General features: G+C 39.0%; 1 protein-coding gene and 1 pseudogene across 7 annotated transcripts in view; one reads left to right on the forward strand and one right to left on the reverse strand.

Annotated features, from left to right (window-relative positions):
- Grm8 (glutamate metabotropic receptor 8) overlaps positions 1-24700 on the forward strand; it is an 867398-nt gene that overhangs the window by 225292 nt on the left and 617406 nt on the right. The gene's annotated exons all lie outside the window — the stretch shown is intronic.
- LOC101697294 (microtubule-associated protein RP/EB family member 1 pseudogene) lies at positions 10418-11573 on the reverse strand (annotated as a pseudogene).

The following is a 24700-nucleotide window of genomic DNA, read 5'->3' on the forward strand; positions in this document are numbered from 1 at the left end:
TATAGTTTTTAAAGTTTTAAGGTTTGGTTTTGGACTCTAAACTTAGCTCTGTCCAATTTCAATTTGTTCAGCTTGACCCATCTCTTCACCCTGTCAGATCTATTTTGGTTTATATACCATATTTATCATCCTACTTAGGTTTTTGTCTTTAAATTTCAGGACCATGCTGTCCATTTATCTATTCCATTGAGAATATTTAGGAACAAGAGAAGGCCAAAGACAGAATTCTGTGCCACAATTCCTTGTTCAGGTTGGGATTCTCTTCTCCATCTCTGTTATTTGGATATAGCTGTTCAACTTGTTACTAGTTGTCCTAGTATTGAGTCTACAATTTTCTATTGGGATGTGAAAGACCCTGTTGGATATTTTGCTCTAATTCAGTGCACATGATTGCTTGAATTTCCTGACCAAAAAGATTAGTAACCCTCTCAAATACAGCTATGAAATTGATGTACATAACATGATATATTAAGAAGTTTGGTGAAGATAAGTAAGTTACCATAGATAATTCACAAAGTCAATCATCCACAGGTTGTAAAAGTCAACTGTATTTTTCTAACTCAGAATAAGGTCTGGAGGTATCTCACTGAGTGATTCTCATTCTACACTCTTATTATTTTAGCTTTTAGTTCATGTTCTAATCACTAGAGGAGCACATTATCATAGCAATGCATGTAGAAAATGTCAAGGGAATATTCAAGTAAGAAATGTAAAGTTGTAGGTACATGTTGAATGGAGGCTAGCCATTGTTAGAATAATACACAAGGGAAATGCTCTTTACACATTCATTTTAAAAGCACTGGCCTGCCTTTGAGTATTGTCACTGAGATGGGCCAAGACAGACTTAGAATCATGACTAGGGTTTAGTAGTACTGTGGGCAAAAAAAAAAAAAAATCTATCTCTCACAGTTACTGCAAGGATTAAAAGATAAATGGTCACAAGTACCTAGCATGGTTTATGATATAGAATGAACTTAATAACTAATCCTGTTAATTAATTAGGCAAACACTACCTATATGCTATTATATAGTGATATTGGTACTTTTGCATAGGAACTGAGAAGCAAAATGAATATTTTCCTTCTGGTAAATGAAATATACATATGCATGTAATCAGTATAAATAAACATACTGCACTGAATCTAGCTTAGATCTACATGACTCATTAAGTTGATAATTTTTAACCCACAGAGTTGAAAATTTAGATTGAGACTGTATACACAAAGCCAGAACTTTGGCTTATTTGGTTTTATATAGAATTGTTTTAGAGATGGGAAAGACTTTATGAATAACACAGTCCAGTTTGTATATATAGATTAGCAAACTGAAACCAAGAGGTATTGCATGTTTTCATAAAACCACTTAATAAATTTTAAAGAGAAAATCATATTTGCTTCTTTTTTGACTCGTATTTCTAGTCAGTCCATATTAGATGTGTTTCCTACAACATCACACTGACCAAATACCTAAAACAGTGCCTGAAATCCTCAAATTTGTAATACAGTGTCACAAACCACAAGGTAGAAAATGCCACCCTAAGTTGACCTGATGATTTTGACTATACAAACTAGTAAAATTTAAAAAGACATGATAATCTCACAGTGGTTGTGCTGTTTTGTGCATTTGAAATAACTTGTGATATATAATAAATTCATCAATAATTATTCACCCTTCATAGGCATAGTTCATCAGTATTATAATTTTCATGCTAGTGAAATGACAGATAACATTCAAAGATAGAATCTACAAACCAACCTATTTGGAAAGGGAATTTCCCATGTAAGCTATAATTTGGGGGAAGATCAAAGGATCAGTTCTTGAAAATGGGAAACTAAGCTTTCCTTCATGGAAAAAATCAGCTAGTTAATTGGGTTAGATCATTTCTGACATTTGAGTGGGGGATAAGGAGATGGGATAATAAAGAATAGAAATAAAGATGTGAATGTTGCTGTAATGTTGATTTGAAATTCTCTTCTATTTGATGAAATGCATTGCTAAGGGCAAAGATTCTCCTTAAAAGAAAGATTGCTTACAAACTCAAGGTCATTTTCTAAATCCCACATAGCTTGTCTATGTGCCAAACTTTTCTAGTTTTATTTTTGTTCTTTTGCCTTAAAATATATGTTAGAACAAAAGTTCTATGATCCCTGCTTGGTGATATGTTATTACTCCCTGTCCCATGTGCTGGGGCCATTGTAAACAAGGGGCTATTAAGGTGGACAGCTGGACAGGGAAGAATCATGGAGGAGGCTCCAGTCCATGCATGGAGAAGAGGAGAGGGAAGGGGCTGGGAATTTTCTGCTAGATTATTAAAATAGATTATAGAGGATAAAAAAGGAAGAGAACTTCAGAGGGCACTCTACTCAGCCTCCTCTATTTTGCCAATTAGGAAACTGAGGCCCAGGGAGAGAAAATAATCTGTGCAACATCAAAGAGTTTATACTTTAAACTCTTGGGCTTAAAACTCAGTAGTTAGATAGCAACTGATTTTTTCCTTATCAAGAATTGTAATGAGGCATTTCAGCTATGCAGAAAAAATTACAATATAAGGAATTCTTGTGTACTTATTGCTACATTTTCTTTAGACTTCTAAAGAAATAAAATTAATAAAAGCCCTCTAATACATACATCTTATCCCTTCTATCCCCCTTTCCCCAGAGCTAACTGCTTGTAATAACTGCTTATCATCCTTGTGCAGATCTGTATGATTTTAAAAACATGCAGCATGCCACAAACAACACTCAGTATTGCTCAACATGCTATATATATTGTATAAACATCAAACTGTAAACAGTGTTCTTCAACCTGCTTTTTTTGTTTTTCTTGAAATACAGAATTTTATTTAGAAACTGTTTAAAGTAGAGAAAAACCCTGTCAAGAAAGACCAGGTGGAAAATGGTTTCCCAATAAAATGGAATTTTAGGGCAACAAAAGTCTAAAAGGCCACAAAAGAGAAATAGCACCACTGTTATTCGAACAGTGGCTAGTTACTTGCATTTTTTGGCATTGTCAATCACTGAATCTGGGTTTTCCTCTGAATTCCACACAGAGCATGCACTACACAATTATTTTATCATAAAATACCTGTTTTCTACACACATTTTAGGACAAGCTACCACCAGAAACAAATCAATACAAACACATCAGGGGCTCAACAATCTCAGTAGTGGGTAACATACATTTTTCAGGATTCTGCCTAACAAAGGGAATGAATAGTCCATGGGCAAAAAGCAAATGAGGGAGAATTAAGGAATGAAATATTTTAAATATTAATAATTAATTCAGACATGGTACTTACTGTATTTTCTGCAAAAGAAAATTAACATTTAGTAACACACTGGTGAATTTTATCTCCAAGGAGATTAGTGGACTGGCAAAGTATTCAGGTAACAGTGGAAGGCTGTGGACAGCAGATACCAAAAACACCCCAGCCTTGTAGATCACAAGGTAACAATAGCCTTCACTGATCACTCCCTTTCCCAGAGGTCCAGCAAGATCACCTGCCAGCTGTACTTTCAACGCTACACAGCAAATTTAGGAGCCAAAGAGGAGTCCCAATCGGCAAGGAGAGCAGAGAACAGGAACATATTAATTGTAAACTTAAAGACAATACAACAGGACACACTCCCGTCCAAATCCCAGAGATGTGGCAAGTCCCCAGTGGTTGTTAAAAAATTTTTTTTTCATTAAATTCTTTTATTGGTACATTGTAGGTATACAACACAATTACATTTCTCATTGGGAATTGTACCTTTACATAATGCATCTTGGTTCTTATTTTTTCACCATTCCTAGCCCTCCCTTCACCCCCTCCATCCTTCCCTATTTACAAAGACTTTATTTCCATTTTTTCCATTTCTCATCATTTTTCCTTTCCCTTCCTTCCTTTCCCCTGCCCCTCCCACTACCCCTACCCCTTTGGACCTTTTCTTCCTATTTTACATTATCGATTATTCATTCTAATCATTGGTACATTTTAGGTATACAATATAATGACATTCATCATTGGAAATTTGCACCTTTACATATTCTCTCTTGGTTCTTATTTTTCACCATTGCCCAGCCCTCCCTTCAACCCCTCCAGTCCTCCCTATTTACAAAGATTTTGTTCCTATTTTTCCATTTTCTCATATTAATTCCATTCCCTTCTATCCTTTCCTCTAGCCCTCCCACTTCCTTCCCCTTTGCCCCTTTTCTTCCTATTTCACATGACCTATTATACATTTAGTCCTTATTTATACTTTCAGTTTCTCACACCAGAGAAACTATTCAGTATTTATACATGTGTGTCCTATTTATTTCACTTAAGAGTATTGCCTCAATGTGCATCCACTTAGCTATAAATGTCTCTAATTTCTCATTTTTTATGGCTGAGTAGTACTCCATTTTATTAAAAAACCACATTTTCTTTATCCAGTCTCCAGTTGATGGGCATTTGGGCTGTTTCCAAGTTTTAGCTATTACAAACTGTGCCACTATGAACATGGGCACACATATATCACTGTGGTATGATTCTTTTAATTCTTTGGGGAAGATCCCCAGCAGTGGAATAGCAGGGTCAAATGGGACTTCCAGTCCTAGTTCTTTGAGGTATCTCCATACTGATTTCTACAGTGGTTGCACCAGTCTACACTCCCACCAGCAGTGGAGCAGGGTTCCTCTTTCCCCACAGCCCCGCCAGCATTTGTTATTGGTTGATTTCGTGATAGCAGTCATTCTTTCTGGAGTGAGGTTGAATCTCAGCATTGTTTTCATTTGCATCTCTCGAATGACCAGTGATGTTGAACATTTTTTCATGTATTTATTTGCTATTTCTACTCCTTTGTCTGAGAAATGTCTGTTCATTTCAGATGCCCATTTTTGGATTGGGTCTTTAAATTTAGGAGGTCTGATCTTTTTAAGTTCTTTATAGATTTGAGATAGTAGACCTTTGTCTGAGGAAGAGCAAGTGAAGATTTTTTCCCATATTGTGGGTTATCTCTTCACACTGCTGGTGGTTTCTCTTGCTGTGCAGAAGCTTTTTAATAAGAAGAGATCCCACTTGTTGATTGTTTGTGCTAGTTCACAGGCAACTGAGGTTTTGTTCATAAAATCTTTTCCTACACCGATGACTGCAAGAGTTCTACCTAACCTCTGTTCCAGGTGATTCAGTGTTTCTATTTTAATATTGAGATCCTTAATCCATTTTGAATTTAGTTTAGTGCATGGTAAGAGATATAGGTCTAGTTTTAATCTTTGGCAAGATGAAACCCAATTTTTCCAGCACCATTTATTAAAGAGGCTATCTTTCCTCCAGTGAGGGTGTTTGGCTCCTTTGTCGAAGATGAGATGGCTGAGTGTGTCTGGCCTTGTTTCTGCATCTTCTAATCTGTTCCACTGGTCCTCAGGTCTGTTTCTTTGCCAGTACCATGCTGTTTTTATCACAGTAGCTTTGTAGTACAGTTATAGGTTGGGGATTGTGATACCCCCTGCCATGTCTCTGTTACCTAGAATTGCTTTTGCTATTCTGGGTCTCTTCTTGTTCCAAATGAATTTTTGGATTGTTTTCTCAAGTATGCTGCTGGGATCTCAATTGGAATTGCATTAAATCTATAATAGCAGTTTTGGAAGTATGGCCATTTTCACTATATTCATCCTTCCTACCCTGGAGCAGGGGATGTCTGTCAATTTTCTGATATCATCTTCAATCTCTCTTTTCAGAGTGCCATAGTTTTCAGAGAAGAGGTCTTTGATTTCTTTTGTTAGGATGATTCCTAGGTATTTCAGTTTTTTGGATGCTATTGTGAAAGGAATTATTTGCCCTATTTCTCTCTCAGTGAGTCTGTCATTGGTGTAGAGGAAAGCTATTGATTTTTGTGTGTTGACCTTGTAACCAGCTATTTGACTGAATTTTGTTATTAAGTCTAGAAGACTTTTGGTGGAGTTCTTGGGGTCTTCTATATACAGTATCATGTCATCTGCAAAGAATGACAATTTGACTTCTTCATTTCCTATCTTTATTCCTTTTATTGCTTTCTCTTGTCTAATTGCTGTGGCTAATGTTTCCAGAACTATATTGAACAAGAGTGGTGATAGTGGACATCCTTGTCTTGTTCCTGATTTTAGTGTGAAGGATTTCAGTTTTTGACCATTTAGTATGCTATTGGCTGTTGGTTTTTCATAGATGGCTTCTATCAGTTTGAGGTAGAGACCATCTATTCCAATTTTTTGTAGAGGTTTTATCATAAATGCATGTTGGATTTTGTCAAATGCTTTTTCTGCATCTATGGAGATAATCATATGGTTTTTGTTCTTGGCTCTACTGATATAGTGTATTACATTAATTGATTTTCATATATTGAACCATCCCTTCATCCCTGGGATGAATCCCACTTGATCAGGGTGTATGATCTTCTTGATGATGTTCTGCATTCTGTTTGCCATTATCTTATTAAGGATTTTTGCATCTATGTTCATTAGTGAGATTGGCCTATAGTTCTCCTTTTCTGTTGGGTCTTTCTCTGCTTTGGGGATCAAGGTGATGCTTGCTTCCAGGAATGAATTTGGGAGTATTGCTTCCCTTTCAATTTCATTGAAGAGTTTCAACAGTAGTGGCAGCAGTTCCTCTCTAAATGTCTTGTAGAATTCAGCAGTGAAGCCATCAGGGTTCGGGCTTTTCTTAGGTGATAAATTTTTAATTACATTTTCGATTTCATTGGTTGATATTGGGTTGTTTAGAATTTTTAGGTCTCTTCGTTTAACTTTGGTAATTCATATGTATCTAGGAATCTGTCCATTTCTTCTGTGTTTTCCATCTTATTGGCATATAGGTTCTGGAAGTAGGTATTGATGATCCTCTGGATTTCTGCTGGGTCTACTGTAATTTCACACTTTTCATTCCTAATTACATGGATTTGGGCCTTTTCTTTCCTTTTTCTGATAAGGTTGGCTAAGGGTTTATCAATTTTGTTGATTCTTTCGAAGAACCAACTCTTGGCTTCATTGATTTTTTTGTATCATTCTCTTAGTCTCCATTGCATTGATTTCTCCTCTGATCTTTATAATTTCCTCCCTTGTATGAGCTTTGGGGTTGTCCTGCTCTTCTTTTTCTAGAAGCTTGAGGTGCAGCATCAGGTTGTTTAATTGGGCTCATTCTGTTTTCCTAATATGCATATTCACTGCTATGAATTTCCCCCCTAAGACTGCTTTCATTGTGTCCCATAGATTCCGATATGTTGTATTGTCATTGTCATTTAATTGAAGGAACTGTCTGATTTCTTCTTCAATTTCCTCTGTGACCCATTGGTTATTCAGAAGTGTGTTGTTCAATTTCCACGTGTTTATAAAATTTTTCCAGTTTCTTTTGCTATTGATCTCGAATTTCTTCCCACTATGGTCTGATAATATACAGGGGATAACTTCAATTCCTTTGCCCTTACTTAAACATGTTCTGTGTGTGAGTATGTGGTCTATTTTGGAGAATGACCCATGTGAAGCTGAGAAGAATACGTATTCTGATTTTGTGGGGTGGAAGACTCTGTAAACATCTGTGAAGTTCATTTGTTCAAGAGTTCGATTGAGTTCTAGCATTTCATTACTTATTTTTTGTCTAGTTGATCTATCTATTTGTGACATTGGGGCATTGAGGTCCCTCACTACAATTGTATTAGTGCATATATGACTTTTCATGTCCGTTAGTATTTGTTTTATATAGTTGGGTGCACTAGTGTTTGGTGCATAGATATTTATGATTGTCATCTCTTCCTCTTGGATTGTTCCCTTTACAAGGATGTAGTGTCCTTCTTCATCTCTCTTAATCAGTGTTGGTTTGAAATCTACTTGATCTACAAAGAGGATAGCTACTCCTGCTTTTTTTTGGGTTCCCGTCGCATGGAATATTGTTTTCCACCCTTTAACTTTTAGTCTATGGGTTTCCTTTTGAGTTAAGTGTGTTTCTTGTATGCAGCATATTGTTGGATTTTGCTTCTTGACCCATTCTGCCAGTCTATTTCTTTTGATTGGTGAATTGAGACCATTAACATTGATGGTTATAACTAAAACGTATTGACTTGTCATTGCCATGCATTTTTCTTTTTGTTGGGTTCTCCCCCTTTACATTTAATTTCTTGTCATGCCAGATGGGTTCATTCTGCTTTGCTTCCTGGGGTTGTGATCCTCAATGTCTGTTCCTAGGATATTGTGTAAAATTCTTTGGAGTGCTGGTTTGGTATTCATGAAGTTCCTAAGGTGCTCTTTGTCATGAAAGTATCTTATTTCTCCATCCATTTTGAAAGATAGTTTTGCAGGGTACATCAATCTGGGTTGGAGGCTGTTTTCCTTTAGGGCTTGGAATATGTCACTCCAAGCTCTTCTTGCCTTAATGGTTTGTGTTGAGAAGTCTGCTGTGATTCTGATGGGCTTTCCTTTGTTTGTGATTTGTTTCTTTTGTCTAACTGCTTGTAGAACTTTGTTCTTCTGTTGAGTTTCTGGAATCTTAACAATTATATGCCTATGTGTCGATTTTTTTTTTGATCAATGCTATTTGGAGTCCTATATGCCTCACTTATCTGTATGTCAAGCTCATTTCCCCTGCTTGGGAAGTTTTCTGCCATTATTTCTGTGCACATATTTTTTATGTTATCTGCACTCTCTCCTGTTTCTTCATCGACTCCAATCAGTCTTATCTTATTCTTCTTTGCATCATCTAGCAGCTGCTGGATTGATTTCTCATGTTCCCTTATAATTTTGAAGCAATTTTTCTTTTCCTGGTCCCTAATTGCAATCTTATGTTCTATATCTGAAATTCTGTCCTCACATTGGCTCATTCTGCTGTGTAGACTTTCAATGGAGTTTTTCATGTCCTGGAAATCTATTTGCATCTGTTTTATGGATTCCATTTGTTTCCTATGTTGGGATTCCATCATGTTCCTGAGCTCCTCTCTAGATTTATTAATCATGTCTTGTACTAGGGGCACAATTTCTCCTGTTATGTGAGAAATTATTTCTGATTTCATTTTTTCCAGATTCCCTTTTGTTGCCAGTTCAGTGGGTCCAGGTGGTTGAGTATCAGAGTGTTCCATCTCATTTCCCTTTGGGGTTGCTGTAGGTGATCTGGAAGTCTGGTTTTGAGACTTATTTATGTGTTTTCTCATTTCTACTTGGGGGACGGGTCTGTTGGTGCCTGCACGGATTACCTTTTCTAAGCTGGGAGATGTGGGGCAGGGGCCAGGAGCAGCGGTAGGGATGGTGGCCCAAAAGCCCTTTCCTGTGGGCTGAGAGCAGCCGGAGGGATGGTGGCTCAGTAGCCCCTTCCTTTGGTCCGGGAGCAGTGGGATGGCGGCTCAGAAGCCCCTACCTTTGGGCCAGGAGCAGAGAAACAGAAGGTGGCCCAAAAGTCCTATCCTCTGGGCTGGGAGCAGCGGGAGGGATGGTGGCCAGGAAGCCCCTTTTTCTGGACCAGGAGCAATGGGACAGTGGCTCAGAAGCCCCTACCTCTGGGCCAGGAGCAGCAGGACTCAGTACTGTGGTCTGGTTGTCCAGTGTCCTCTGCATCTTTGTAGTGTGGAACCAGGTGGCTGTACAGAGGAGCAGGGAGGGGGGTGGTCCAGTGGATTGTTGCCGGGGCGCAGGCTGATTTGGCATCTTCCGTGCAGCTCAGGACCTTGATAGGGCGTGCACATACCTGCCTATCTGCAGCAGGCTGATTTGACATCTTCTGTGTGACTCAGGACCTTGGTAGGGCGTGCACAGACCTGTCTGTCTTCAGCGGGCTGATTCCACGTGTTCCTCAGGACTTGGGACCTCAGTAGGGCATGCGCAGACCTGCCTGTCTGCAGAGGGCTGCAGTAATTGTTAAAATTATAAAACTGTACACACCTCATTTCCCATAAAACATAATAAACAGAAATTTCAGGGGTAACTAAAAAAACCATCAGAGAAATGCTCAATAACAATCAAGCTCTTCACCTCAAACACCTCAGGGCTGAATACCCTCTATTTAAGCAACCATGCTGCTTGCATTTAGCAGCGATGGAATTGGTCAATGACACCAAATGGCTTTACAAAGCAACTTCTTAAACTTTCCTTTTGGGCCAAAGCCTTGGCCTGTGAGGATTCACATAGCCCTGCAAGGCCTGTAACAGTAGGCTTTGAAGGTTCCACAGTCTGGCCCTTCCTTCCCAGGCACGACAGACACATAAAATCTTCTGTCTTGTTACAATTTATATTTTAACATATGGAAGCATATTTTAAATACTCTTAAGGCATTCATTTATTAACACGTTCTTTGACAATATTTCACATTAGGTTAAAATTCAATTCAGTCTTTACATTTCTCTACTGAATTTGGCACCTCAGTGCATTACAGAAAAACACCTTCTCCAGCAACCAGTGTGACCAGCATCCACCTGGTAAGCCCCACAGTCAGCCTCTTTGTTCCCTAAATGAACCACCTAGATGTTAATACTGCTCTGCTACAAGGTAAAAGCTCCTAACTTAAATTTATTGGAAAAGGAGTGAAACTTCTGCAAAATGCACTTTTAAAAAGAGGTACTTTTTGCTTATGAAAAGAAACCAGTGAATCTTCTAACAATAATAAAAGGGAGTATTTTACAGTTAAGCACATGATTTGGAGTGAAGAATTTCGACATTGCTCTGCTGGTCCAGGGTGTTAATACTCTTCTTGTTCCTCCTGTGGGCCCCCTTCATCAGGTATCACAAAGCCTTCGTCTGTGGCATAGAGAATGTCTACAATCCTCTGCAATACAGGATCATTTCCCCCCTCATTCTCCTGACAAATCAATTCAATTTTCCTTGGCTTTCCGAAGTAGAAATCTCTTTCTTTCTCCAAGTCTTCAACAGTAAGTTTCAATACATTGACCTGCTGCATCAGTTCAGCTGCTTCACCATCCCTGTTGCCCACACTAGGATTCTTCCGCACTACCCCTGGGCCAGCCTTAGGAGTCACAGTAGTTCTCTGTGTTGAAATGGGTCTCTGTGGAGCTGCACTGCTAGAGCTGAGAGGTTTCTTCGGTTTATTCAGAGCTGGAGCAACAAGGGAAGGAGCCACTGCGGTTTCCTGACCTTGTCTGACAACTACAGGGTCGTACTCTTTTCCATTGTAGTTTGCATTAAAAAACTTCTTGAACCACTCAACGAATTCAAAATTGTCCTAAAACTTTCCTTTTACTAATTTATCCACAGGAATTATTCTGTCAATACCCATCCTTTTAAAACCTGCTTGCAGTATTTTGAAGTTCTGGATATATTCATGTTCTAGCATAGCTTGGAATTTCACTTTCTTCAAGGCAATGGAGCCAGGGAAAAGCATGTCCATAAACTGACGATAGGCAGCCCCTGAGCACAACTGTTCAATCTTTGTCAGATTCAACTGCAGAGACTCATTGATCCAGGCCAGCACGTCATGTCGACTTAGATTATCACTGGTGACTGACGTTGAGTATACATTCACTGCCATCTTCAGCTCTCAAGGGAACCGCGTCCACAGCCCGCGCCCGGCTCCGGTTCCGTCTTCGTCTCGTTCAAACACCAGACCCCGCCTGCCCAGCCGTGCAATGACCTCACACGCACCCCCCCATCCCCGTGACGCACAGACTATCAACCTGCTTCTTTTGTTCAACATTATGTTTCTGAGATTTCTCTGTGTTGATACATGTAGCTCTACTCATTCATTTTAACTGTGAATAGTATTTCAATGCATAGCTTATCTGTTTTCTTTTCATAAGTGTTCAGGTGATTTTTTATGACTAGAAACAATGCCACAGTGAACAATGCCATGTGTGTTCCTTTTATAGTTCTGTGAGTTTTTCTGCCGAGGGACCAGGGGTTATTGTGAGCTGCTCAAGTCAGCAGGGTAAGGGTACTTGAAGCCTCTGAAAGCCTCATACACTAAATGTGGGTATTGTACGAATACTACCTTTTTCTCTTTTTGCTAAGATGTGAGAAGTTAGGAAGCACTGGTCTAGAGCAGTAGTTCTCAAACTTTAGCATGCATCAGAATAACCTGGAGATCTTATTGTTGAAAATTTTTGATTCAGTATGTCTAGAGTGGGGCCCAAGTATTTGCATTCTAATAAAGTCCTAACTGTTGTTCATGCTTCTGGTCAGGTGACCTCTTTTGAGAGCCACTAGGATATATTTCTAGGAGATGAATGTGAGTTCCAATGATTTTTCAAATGCATTTGCATTATTACAAGACATTGTATTATGTTTAGTATGTCATAAAATCTAGAAAATAATTTTAAAATAGAAATGATAAGATTCTGTAATCTAATATCCTGGAATTTGCAAGCTTTTGCATGAAAGTAAGGTGGAGAATATTTACAACATGCTCAGAACCAGCTTCCCCATAGTAGTAAATTTTGTATTCCCTTTTGAGTGGGCAAATCAGGAAGAGGGCTTCAAAAAGGCAATTAAATGCAAAAAGCAGTCCTTTCTTCCTTCCCCTTATCTTTATAGAGTAATCAATGAGTCCACTGCCAACTCACCAAGGAAGGAAAAGCATAAAAGGAAATGTTGCAATTAAAACCTTGTCAACCCTCAGCAAAGTTGCACAGTAATGAGCATGCGCAGTGATGAGCACCCCTTGGGCAGTCAGCTGCATCTCTGTTGAGTTCCACTCCCTTTCCTCTTTGTAGTAGTTTAAGAGTATGGCAGTAGAAGGTGGTCAGGTCATGGGATCATCACCCTTCAAAGGGATTAATGCTGATCCCATGGGGTTGAGTTGAAGGAGTAGATGTGTTCCTATGAAAGCAGCTTGTTGTAAAAGAGCAAGCCTAGTCCCTCCTGAGTCACTTGCTTCCTCTCTTGCTCTGTAAACTCTCTCTCATACTTAATGTCACCATGTGATGCCACCTGCTATGACTCAGCCATGTGACTCTCACTAGAGGCTGCCAGGTATAATCACCTGACCTTGGACTTTCAGCCTCCAAATTGTGAGCTAAATAAACCTCTTTTATTTATAACTTACCCGCCGTCTGGTATTTGTTCTGACAACAGAAAACAGACTAAGACACTGTGCCTTCCACTGCACCACATCCAGTGCTGGGTCTTCTCTGGATAGCTCTGCCTTCAGAACTTTTCTACCTTTTCCTTCTGCCTTTCCTGAAAGGCACTTGTTTCTTTCAGTTTGCAAGAATGACAGTCCACTTTTTTTTAAGTATTGAGGATTGAACCTAGGGCTGTGTGCATGCTAGGCAAGCACTTGGCCACAGGGCTAAATCTCCAGCCCTTTTAAAAATTCTTGTGTTGAGACAGAGTTTTGCTAGATTGCCCAGACTGGCCTCAAACTTGTGATCTTCCTGCCTCAGGCTCCCAGGCAGCTGGAATTATAAGCATCTGTCACTGCCTGGCAATAATCCACTTTTACCTTCACTAAAAAGAGGCCACTGAAATAAAATCTTGTGTAAGCAGCAATTCAGATTTGCAGGAAGACATGGTTCTGCAATGGACCTTTACTTTTCCCTTCAGCCCTAAAACACACTTGCCCTGGATTCACAGAGAGTGAAGCAGCCCAACCTCCATCTTGCCCATCTTATAGAACTTAACCTTCCCTGACAGAACATGAGGACTCTTCTTTGGCTGCAACTTCTCACTCATCCCAGATACGTGCTCAGTTCTTACTGACTTGAATCTGTTTACATTCATCCACCCCCTGCCTCTACCTCCATCCACATCCCCATACTTCTCATCTGGATTATTACAGTAGCCCTCTGATCATCCTTCATTCTTGTTCCCTTCCAGTCCATTCTTCACAAAGTGACCAGAGTGATCTTTACAAAGAACTAGATATTTCATTCTACTTCCCAGACCCTCCTGAAGTGGTGTCCCTTGGATCTTACAGTTAAATACAAACTTTTAGCAGGACCTGACCCTCCCTTGCCTGTCTGTACCACTACCTTGGATGGAGCTGCTTCCCATTAGGTGCACCAGGCTTCTCTCTCTTTTCCAAACCATTTGATTCTCTCCTGATGAAGCCTATGCACAGGCTCTGCTATTACACAAGAAGTTTTTTCCTCCTTCACCCCTTTGCTGTTCTTCCTGACTTGCACCCAACTTCAAGTGAGGCTTAAAATTCACTTCCACGGAAAGTCTCCCTGACCAGCCTTTGCCACCATGCTGGGCTTGGTTCCATGTTAAAAACAGCCCTGTAGCCTCCCTCCTCCTTCATGGTTCTCATATTTATTACTTGGTTTGCCTATGAGGCTATAAGCTAAATGAAGATGGAATTCTGTGCTCTTTTACTCTCAGGACTGAATTCCCAAGTCCTAAGATGGTGCCTGAGGGCCACTCAATAAATGCAGTAAATGACTGTGGTTGATGGATGCAAATTCTTGATGGCATTTCTACGTGTTGATTTTTATCACACACATATGCACACATTTCAGTTTCTTAAATTATGTACCTAGGTCAAACTGCCTTATTTAAAAACTTGGGCCCAATAGACCTTAGATTAAGTTTGTATGAACTATTTTTATGTCATTTAACCTGGAGCCACCCAATTTGTCACTGCCAAACAAATGGAACAATTTAATTAGCAAATCCTTCTATATATGGTTATTCTATCATTTTTTAGTAGTAATATTACTACTGCATGGTGTGTGACTTTGAATGTGTGTCTGTGTGTGGGGAGATTTTGTAGTAGAGACCAGCATTTCCACTTTTGTTGAACTTGGGAACATAGTTTACAGGAAGCAGGTTTTAAAAAAGAAGACAACAATGAAGTAGTAAAGTAACTTTTAAAGAGTACCATCTGAGACTCTGCAGGAGAACAGGAGCATAATGATGAGCTTCTAATATTAGAACTAATATAAATAAATCTCCAGGTCTATAGTTTATTGTAAAGGAAAACTAATATTTGAAGATTTAGATTTAAAATTAATTTTTGATTGAAGAACAAAATCCAGGAAGCCTGGGCCTATAGCATCTAAATAATTTTCAATAAAAATGTGAATTATCTTAAAGTCTATGACTTATAAAACATATATGATTAATCTGAAGCTATGAAACATAAAATAAATACAATATCATACATTAAATAGAGTTTATTTCTGAAGCATTTTCACAAGGTAAAATCCAAAGTGGCCTGATTCCATACACCATTCATTGACTGGGGATAGTCTTTGTGCTTTATATTAAGAAATTATTAAGCCTTTCCCACTCTTAGTTTCTCCATCTGGAAAAAAGGATATAATAATTACCCATCTTACCTAGCCTTTGATAGACTAAATGACATGAACTTGCCCTTGGGATGAAAAAGGCCTCCTTAATAGTCTTATAACTCCTTCAGCCTGTCTTGACCACACAGTAGTCTTTTAAAAATCTGTCAGGTCACCTTATCGCTTTGCCTCAAATCGCTGAGTGGCTCCTTATTTTGGTCAGAGTAAAGCACACCAGACCCTCCTTGATCTGGACCCTGCAGCCTCCCTGATGTCCTTCCTATTCTCTCTGCCCCATCTCTCCCAGCCATCCTGGCCTCCTTGGTGCTCTCTGGATTCCCAAGATGCACCTGTTGTGGGTCTTTGGGCTCATCCCTCACCTGCTCTAGGTCTTGTTCAGAGGGCACCTTCTCAGGGATGCCCACTGAGTGTCTTTTACAACACTGTACTCTGCTCCCATCTTCACCCTCTTCTTTGTGTTCTTTTTCCATCACTTTCAATTGGCTGTATTTTTTAATTGTTTTTCTCAGCTAAAATGTCAGCTTTATAAGGGCAGGAATCATTGTTTAATCCACTGATTCATTTTGAGGACCTAGAACGAACACCTAACAAATAGCATACCATGTGTATTTGTTGAGAAAATGAATTTTGAGTGGAGTAATGTAGTATATCACTCACATAACTAACACTGAAAACACATTGCCCAGCTTTATTGTTATATAATCAGAGGAAGAGATTTTTGCTCTGCTTTCTAAAAATATACAATGATGGGGTGCTGTGAGAAGAGAATGTTAGAAAAGAAAGGGAGAGAGGGGGAGAAAAAGGGGGAGGGGGGGGAGAAAAGGGGAAAGAGAGAGCCAGAAACAAAAGAGAAAGTAGAAGGAACAAAGATTAGGAGAAATTTGGAAAGAAATTAAAAATAACTCCAAAACCCCTTGATCTACTTTGCTTGTTCCTTGATGCCCAGTGTGGAGTGAACATTGAAACATGAGAAATTCAATGTGATGTAGATCAGGGTAGGCAAACTTTCTGTGTAAAGGGCCAGATGGTGATTACTTCAGGCTTTGTGAACATTTGGTCTGAGTGTCAGCTACTCAACTCTGCTATCAGAGTTTGAAAGCAATTATTGCAATTAAATAGGTATGGCTGTTGTCTTAGTTACTTTCTTGTTGCTAGGACAAAATACCAGACACCCACAAGTTAAAGGAGAAGTTTATTTTAGCCTGCAGTTCATAGAGGTTTCAGTCCATAGTGGACTGGCTCCAAGGCTGGGTGGCATGGCAGAGGGGCATGGCAGAGGAGAAACTGTCATGGCAGGGCAGACAGGAGGCAACCAGCAGTGAGCCTTCCTTTCCCTTTTATCTCATTCAGGCTACAGCACTATTGGTTAGTGCCACCCACACCTATGGTGGGCCTTCCCATTGTCCATACCCAGAACTATGCTAAACTTATCAGTGGACTAATCCAGTATCACACACCCATGTTCTAGCCACCTCCCAAAAGCCACACTTATGAATGCATGAGGCTTTGTGGAACATCTAGATATAAACCATAATAGCTGTCAAAGAAGAAGGAAATTCGGTCATTTGCAAGAAAATTGATAGATCTGAGAGCATCATTTTGAGCAAAATAAGCCAGATTCAGAAAGGCAAATGTCACGGGTTCTCCCTAATATGTAGAATCTAAAACAGATGAGAAGATAGTAGGAGGGAGATTATTATCATACAAAAGGAAGGGAATAAGAGTAAGGGGGCGGTATAAGGGTGAGAAATAGGGGGCATGACATGAGTAAAATATACACTTTGAAATGCCTCCCCAAATGTGAACTTAGAGGGGAAGGGCAGGGCAAAGGGGAGATAGGGGATGAAAATGATCAAAATATGTTATCTACATGCACATAATCGGGCAAAAATGAAATCCATTAATAAAAAATGGGCATCATTTTGTTCCAGTAAACTTTTTTTTTCTTTTAGCAGAAATAGGTTGCATAGGCTGTAGGTTTCTGACCCCTGGTATAATGTAGATTATTGCTAAATGTAGACTACAACATAGGACTTAAAGAAAACCTAGTGTATTAATTAAAGGCCATTCATAATAAAAACCCACACCAAACTAGGAAAACAGTGGACTTTCCTTAACCTGACAGAGTATCTACCAAAAAACTATGGAAACATAAAAAAAGGTTAAATTTCAGAATATATCTTTTAAGGAGTTGAAAACAGGAATGTTGCTTTTCAGTTTATCATGGTACTGTTAGTCCTGGGTTATTTAATAGGACAGGAGAGAGGAACATTTCAGGTGAGGAAGAAGAAACTAAGTTTATTTTAACTTGTACATTGTATCATTATTAAAAAGAAAATCCAAGATAATCCATAAATTATTTGAACTAACAAGTTTATAAAGACCTTAGTTACCAAGACAATTACGCAAATTGAAAACTTTCTGATAATAATAAAAGGCAACATTTTCATTTAATTTTCTGTGCCAGGTGATTTGCATCCTAACTTATTCTCACAACTACTTTTTGGGAGTAGCACTGGTATTATTCCCGTTTAAAATTTGAGAAAGCTGAGGCACAGACCGTCTAAAGAGCTGGTCCACAGTGCATAGCTACTAAATAAGGAAATAAAGATGAACCAACTCCAGAACTGGTGTTATTGCTCCTACTTTTCTTATATACAAGAACTGATCCATTAAAAATACAATAGAAAGAATGCTCTCCTTAACACGAACTAAAACTATATGGTCCTTAGGAATACATATAGGCAAGATATGTAAAACCGTTATGGAGAAAATATAAACACTATAGAGAGACTGAGATGTCTTGAAAATTAGTGAGATAATATTATGCTTTTTTTAATTTTAATTTTTTTGGTAAAAGGGATTGAACTCAGGACCTTGCACTTGCCAGGCAGGCATGGTGCCACTGAGCCACATCCCTGGTCCAATATTATGCTTAAATTCATATATTGGAAGTTTCAATATTGCAAAGTTGTCTAGTTTCACCCAATCAGTTTATAAGTTCAATGAAATTTTAAGTAACTGCCAGCTGGTTATGATGTGTATATGAAAGACTTGGCAGATTCTGAGACATATATGGAAACATAATATTGTAAAAATAGATAATTCTGAAGCAAGCAAACAAGAAGGAAATAAGGAATTGCTTATATACTGATTTATTTAAAAAAGCTTCAGTGCATGACACAGTGTCTTAGTTACTTTCTTCATTGTTGGGACAAAATAGCTGACATCCACAACCCTAAGGAGCAGAGGTTTATTTTGATTCACTCTTTGTAGAGGTTTCAGTCCATAGCCTGCTGGCTCCAAGGCAGGGTGGTATGGCACAGGAGGAGCAGCTCATGGCATGGTGGCAGTAAGCAGAGAAGGATCAAGGAGGGAGGAAGGGAGAAAGAACCTGCTAGGCCACACTCCTGGTGACCCACCTCCTCAAACCAGGCTTCTCCTCCCAACATCTTCATCAGCTATAAACATCAGTGGACTAATTCTCACACTAAGTATCACACCCCCATGATTCAGTCACCTCCCCAAAGCCCCTCCTATGAGTGCAGGAGGCTTTGGGGGACATACAGATATAAACCATAGCACAGTTTGGAGTCTGACATTTGTCCTCGGATTGACAAATTAAATGGAATAGAATAGTATGAGAGGTTACTCAGTTGTCACCTGGGGGACCTTGGAATATTCAGCTGGGATTGCCAATCAGTGCAGAAAGAATGGGCTGTTCATTAACATTTTTAAAACATTTAAAAAAAAATAGGTCACTACCTTACATTGTTTATAAAAACAAACTTAAAGATGGATTAGAGACTAAGTGTGCAAAAGGAAACTTAATAATTGTATGTAGAAAATACAGTGATCGGCTAGATAGAAAAATGGATAGATGGATAGATATGAAGATACCTTTATGATAGTACGATAAGGGGAAACTAATGGATTAACTGTATGAAATTTGGTCTGTGCGACTAAAAACCAAAAACAAAAGTAAAACTAGATCACCCACTGGTAGCAGGCATTGGCATATACAGGAGACTAATGATTTGTACAAGTTATTGAGGAAAAGATAAATAATACATTAGAAAAATGGACAAAGAGTGTAAGTAGGACACACATACAAGAGGACACTCAGGGAGCCAGGACAGGTATGAAAACTCAGTCTCACTAGTGAAGAATCAGGGAAATAGGAATTGATAGAAAATTGAGATGCCATTTTACTTTTATCTAACTGGAAAGAAAATTTGATCATCCAAGTGTCAATGAGTATGTGTGAAAGCAGGAGAGTGAAAGGTGATAAAACTACCTGGAGAGCATTTTGGTAAATACTAGTAAAGGTTACAATGTATGCATCCAAAGACCTAGTAATTTTTCTCTTCACAAATGCCCTAGAGGGATTTCTGTATATGTGCATAAAGATTTCTTCCAAAATTAATAGTAATATTAAAAAAAGAACTGTTCAAATCAACTTGGTGCAGAAATAAGTTCTCTGCCATGTACAGCATAAAATATTCTAAAAGTTAAATTAACGACATATGTATTGCTTATACAGCAAGTATTTCCTAAGTGCTAAATGAGAGGCCATGCTTATGGGCTAAGGATACATTATTAAGTAAGACAGGAAAGAATCTGGGTCCTGGATTCTGTTGGGGAGAAGATAGCAAATAATAAGCAAAATGAACTGGTAAACTTAATAGACTATTCAAAGATGATTAAATGCAATGCAGTAGATATTCAATAGTGATAGATTTTTTTCATTCATTAACTTTATTGGTACAGTACAATATGCTGACATTCATTATTGGGAATTTGTACCTTTACATAATATATCCTGGTTTTTATTTTTTCCCCATTCCCCTGCCCTCCCTTCAACCCCTCCTCCTCCCTGTTTACAAAGACTTTCAAGGAACCCTTCTCCACTGTTGGTATGAGTGATAGATTTTTGAAGTAATACAATTTAGTTGAAGAAAGATTTTAGGAAATAAAAGAAAATTCTAAAAGAATACTCTGTGATATTCACAGCAAATACTGTATTATGTAAATGTAGTAAATGTTTTGAGGTAATATGTAGTGTTTGATTATCACACATTATATAGAAGTCTGGAAACATCACAAAACACCATATATATATATATAATATAAAATGTGTCAATGAAAAGTAATCTCAGATAGGAAGTGTGATTGAGTATGCAGCATGATACAATGGCTCTCTCAGAGAGGGGAAGAGGGAAGGGAATGGGATTTGGGAAATGCAAATTACTTCATCTGTAACTTTTTAAAATAAAAAAATCTGAAAAAATATAAGAAATTGTTATTTGTGAATTTTGTGTGGCAAGTACATAGGTGTCACTTTGTTGTGTTTTGTACTTTTTTGTCTTAAAAATTGATTAAGAATTGTGCATAAAGCACTTAGTACAGGTGCTGCCTATCCACTGGAAGTGGTCAGTAAGCCTTAGCTACTGCTGCTGTAATCACTATGAAGATTGTTCTTATTAAATTCTTTCCCTGCAGCATCCTTACATAGCCTGCAGCCTGCCTGACTCCATCCTTGGCTGGACTCTGACATGGAAGGATTTGGAGTTTTGAGCCAAACTTTGTTACTTAAATTAAATTCCACGGAGATTGCTTGATTTTTAGTGAAACTCTAGTGAGTACCTACTGAGAGATACTGTATGCATAATTTACATAAATTGCAAGTGGAAGATTTATTTTAATTACTTTTAATATCTAAATTGTGTTGGAACTTTTAAATAGACTGCATTTGAAATCCCATGTGGAGAGGTAAATGAGTCTTTCCAAGCTTGATTGCTCCAGGGCAAGGTGTATGAACTATCCAGATTGATGGGCCTTCTTCCCTTCCCGGGCTGGTGGCGTGCGTGAGAGAGTGGGCTGCTGGAGACAGAAGGCAATGGGAAATCTCCAGCTCAGGAGCTGCCTGCTTCTGCTGAGGGGTGTGTGTGTGTGTGTGTGTGTGTGTGTGTGTGTGTGTATGGCACCCTTGGGGGCATTGTCAGAATACAGTTAATGATTACCTGAAGCAGCACCTTCCTCTCAGACTCCTTCTGTGCAGCTGTTGTTGGTTTCTGGAGAGGTCTGAGTTTCCCTTTCCCCAGGTGTCCCCACATCCTCAGAGAGTCACAGTGCTGCTGAGGGCTTCCTTCCTCTGCCCATCTCTCCTCTCTGATCAAGTAATTGGGCAAGGCTTGAGAGAGGTTTCTGTGCTTTCACACAGGTCCTTTGAAAAGAGTAAAGAAAAATGGAGGTTGCCTTTGATATTCTTCTGGTCCCTTCAGGACTCCTGTGCCCCTTCTCTCTTGCAACCCCTTGGCTCCTGCTGTTCCAGAAGTTCCTTGCCTTACTATGCCCGTGACTATCCACCCTCCCTCAGGGGACTCCATGGCCACTCATCTGCAAAGACTTTTACCTTTGAAATGATTTTTATTTCCTGTCATTCCCACAACTTATTCACCCACTGCACCTCTCCATTTATCTCAGTCAAAATCATTACCCCTCTGTGCCTTTGCACCTGCTATTTTTTTCTGCTTTTCTCTCTGGATGGAACCTGATTCCTTTCTCTCTGCTCACTTGGTCTAATGCAAACAGAATCCTATTTCAATCCCATAACTTACCCTGTAGCCATGAAGGCTTCTCTGCCTTTGCTATGGAAGTTTTGCACAAAACTTGTAGTATCACCTCTCATGCATTGCACATAATCAGGTGTTGATGCATTTGTCTTCCTCTTCAGTTGTATACAATGTATTTTATTACTTTGTGTCTGATGGGACACTGAATGAATGAATGAATGAATGATTGAATGGAAATTTTCATTTTGTCAATATCAGGGAGGCGCTAAAAGATTTTCAACTATGGAGATATTGGTTTTGGGGAACCCCATATATAACATATTTCAACCCTGACTGCCTTAGTTTCTAGTGCCTACAAGGTATAGTTGATGGTGCCCACATGATCCTGGAGGTGGTCTTTGATATTCTTCTGCTCCTTTAAGGATTCAGGTATGGGAAATAAAGTTTAAAAACTCACTTTCTTTATATAAACTTCTTACTTTGATCTGTTGTTGTGAACCATCTTTTCCCCCCATTTTTCTGTAAATCAAATAGGTGAATTGAATACTTATTGTTAAGAGATGCATGGATTTAATTTGCATGTTAGATTAACATAGTTGTATTTTATTTTTTATTTGAATCTGGCAAATTCCCTATTCACTCATGCTTATTTTTCATGTTCTCTTCCACATGTAGCATGTTTCAATACTTCAGTGCTTTTTTTGTGGTACCAGGGATCGAACTCGGGTCCTTGCTCTTGCAGCAGGTGGCAAAACCACTGAGATAAATCCTCAGCCCCAATACTTCATTGCTTTGAAAAACAGGCATTTTGATTCCTCATCCCTAGGAAAAAAGGCAGGCTCCAAAGTGTGGAGGCTGAGTGAGTTTGCTGGGGACTTCAGAGCCAGAGGCCCAACATTGCCTCTGATCTTCCCATTTTAGGGTTAGCAAACTGGAATTTACCACTCAGAGCTGGTTTAGAAGCTCCTCACTAGACCAGCACTGTCCTTTATTTACGTTATTAATTTGGATAGCCTGCTTCTCTTTTCACAAGGAACACAGAAGTAATATGCAACACAGGTATCTTCTGTATGGCTAGAATTCTGTTAGTAGGGGTCTGAATGCCTTGATTTTACTCTTACAGAGCAGGGAACAGTGTTCGTGCTTGAGGAAAAATGGAAGTATTTTCTAGTTTCACAGCCTGTAACCAGTGGTTCATTCAGTGGAGATCCGGATGGGCACTTGTGACATCTCAGTGTAAGTTTTTCTTTAGCTCTATCCAGAGCTGTGGGAGGCTTCCTGTATGGCGGCCATGAGAATGAGCCTCTTAGATTCCTAAATGTGTGGAGTGTAAAACCTGATGACCCCCACTGCTGTGCTCTGAAGTATTACTTGTGCTTGCATGAGTTATTTTCAGCCAGTGACTGAACCTTGCAGGGAAACCAAGGCCATGGGTTCCTGGGAGATCCAGTGCTCACCAGTGCCCTTACCAACCTGGGTTAGACCTGCACTAGTCTCTAACACTGCTGTCCTCCCTCCACTCACCTTCCCCCTTCCTCTCTGCTTGTCTTCCTGAAGGAGTTTCCCTCGGTGGGTTAGTCTGCTTGGACCGCTACACCAGTCACTATACATTAGGTGGCTTAAACAACAGAAATTTGTCTCTCATAGTCCTGGAGACTGGAGGTCTGAGATGGAGGCTTTGGCAGGACTGCTTTTCCCCAAGCTTCTCTCCTTTACCTGTAGCTGGCTGTCTTCTTCCTCAGTCTTCTCTTGGTCTTCCCTCTGTGTTGGTGTCTGTGTCTTCAACTATGTTTTTCTTATGAGGACAGAGTGTTATTGGATTATGGGTAATGTCCTAATCACCTTATTTAACTTAGAGACCCTTAGAAATCTCTCTAAAGACCCCCTCAAAATACCTTCTGAGTTATTGGAGATTGGGACTTTGGGAAGGCACAGTGTATCCCATAACAGTTAATCAATCTCTCTCTCTCTCTCTCTCTCTCTCTCTCTCTCTCTCTCTCTCTCTCTCTCTCTCTGTAGTGGTGATTGAAACCAGGGCCTTCATGATGAGCTACACCCCAGGGTCTTGCTTAATTGCTAAATTGTCTATCCTGGGCTCAAACTTGCAACCCTACTGCCTCAGCCTCCCAGAGTGCTGGTATCATAGGTGTGTGGCATCACACCTGGCTTTCTTTCATGTTTAATCTTGTATATCTACCTTTTCTCTTTGCAGGACAGGGGCCACTATACCTAGCTTCTTTGATCTGGTTGAGTCCAGAGTACAATGCAGGAGTTTGTTGAGTCTGGACGACACCAGAGAGGTCTCCTTGCCCTCCCAGCTGTTTTGGTGGATTCTCAAAGTCTTTAGCTATAATTCAGACTTTCAGATGTTATACTTACTTTACCATTATGATATAATAAGTTTTTCTATGGTTATCATGATTATATGAATTTATTAGCTAGTGCCACTAATTTTATTTAGTCAGGCATAGTCATCATTTTGTTTGGCTCAAACCAAGAAGATGAAAAAATACTTCCCAGTAATATACCATCTCATTTAAGCAGAGGATGTGAAGTTTTATGTGTTATCCACTGTTGGTGATTTTATTATTCCATTTTATAATAGATTATTATTTAATTTTCATAGACAACTTTCTGACTTTTGGAATTTATTCTTTTGTAAGCTGACAAGTCAAAATATGAATATATACTTCTGTGGGTAAATAAATTGAGCATTTAATGTTTAAGTGTTCCTTATATGAGTTCTTTGAAAGTTTGTCTTATTTCATGATGATATAATGGGTATATTGAGTTGAAATAATGATTTAAAAAATATTTTGAATGCTTTCTAGATCAGAGAAAATAAGTTTTTCTAGCTGGACTGGAAAACCCTTCCACCAAATTCATATTCTAGATTTTCTTCAAGGCTAAGTTAAAAACTCATTTTCTTTATATAAGTTTCTTACTTTG

Source organism: Heterocephalus glaber, unplaced genomic scaffold (assembly GCF_053883595.1).
Source record: "Heterocephalus glaber isolate CG9 unplaced genomic scaffold, H.glaber_assembly_v1.0 deba00000546, whole genome shotgun sequence".
Classification (NCBI taxonomy): domain Eukaryota; kingdom Metazoa; phylum Chordata; class Mammalia; order Rodentia; family Bathyergidae; genus Heterocephalus; species Heterocephalus glaber.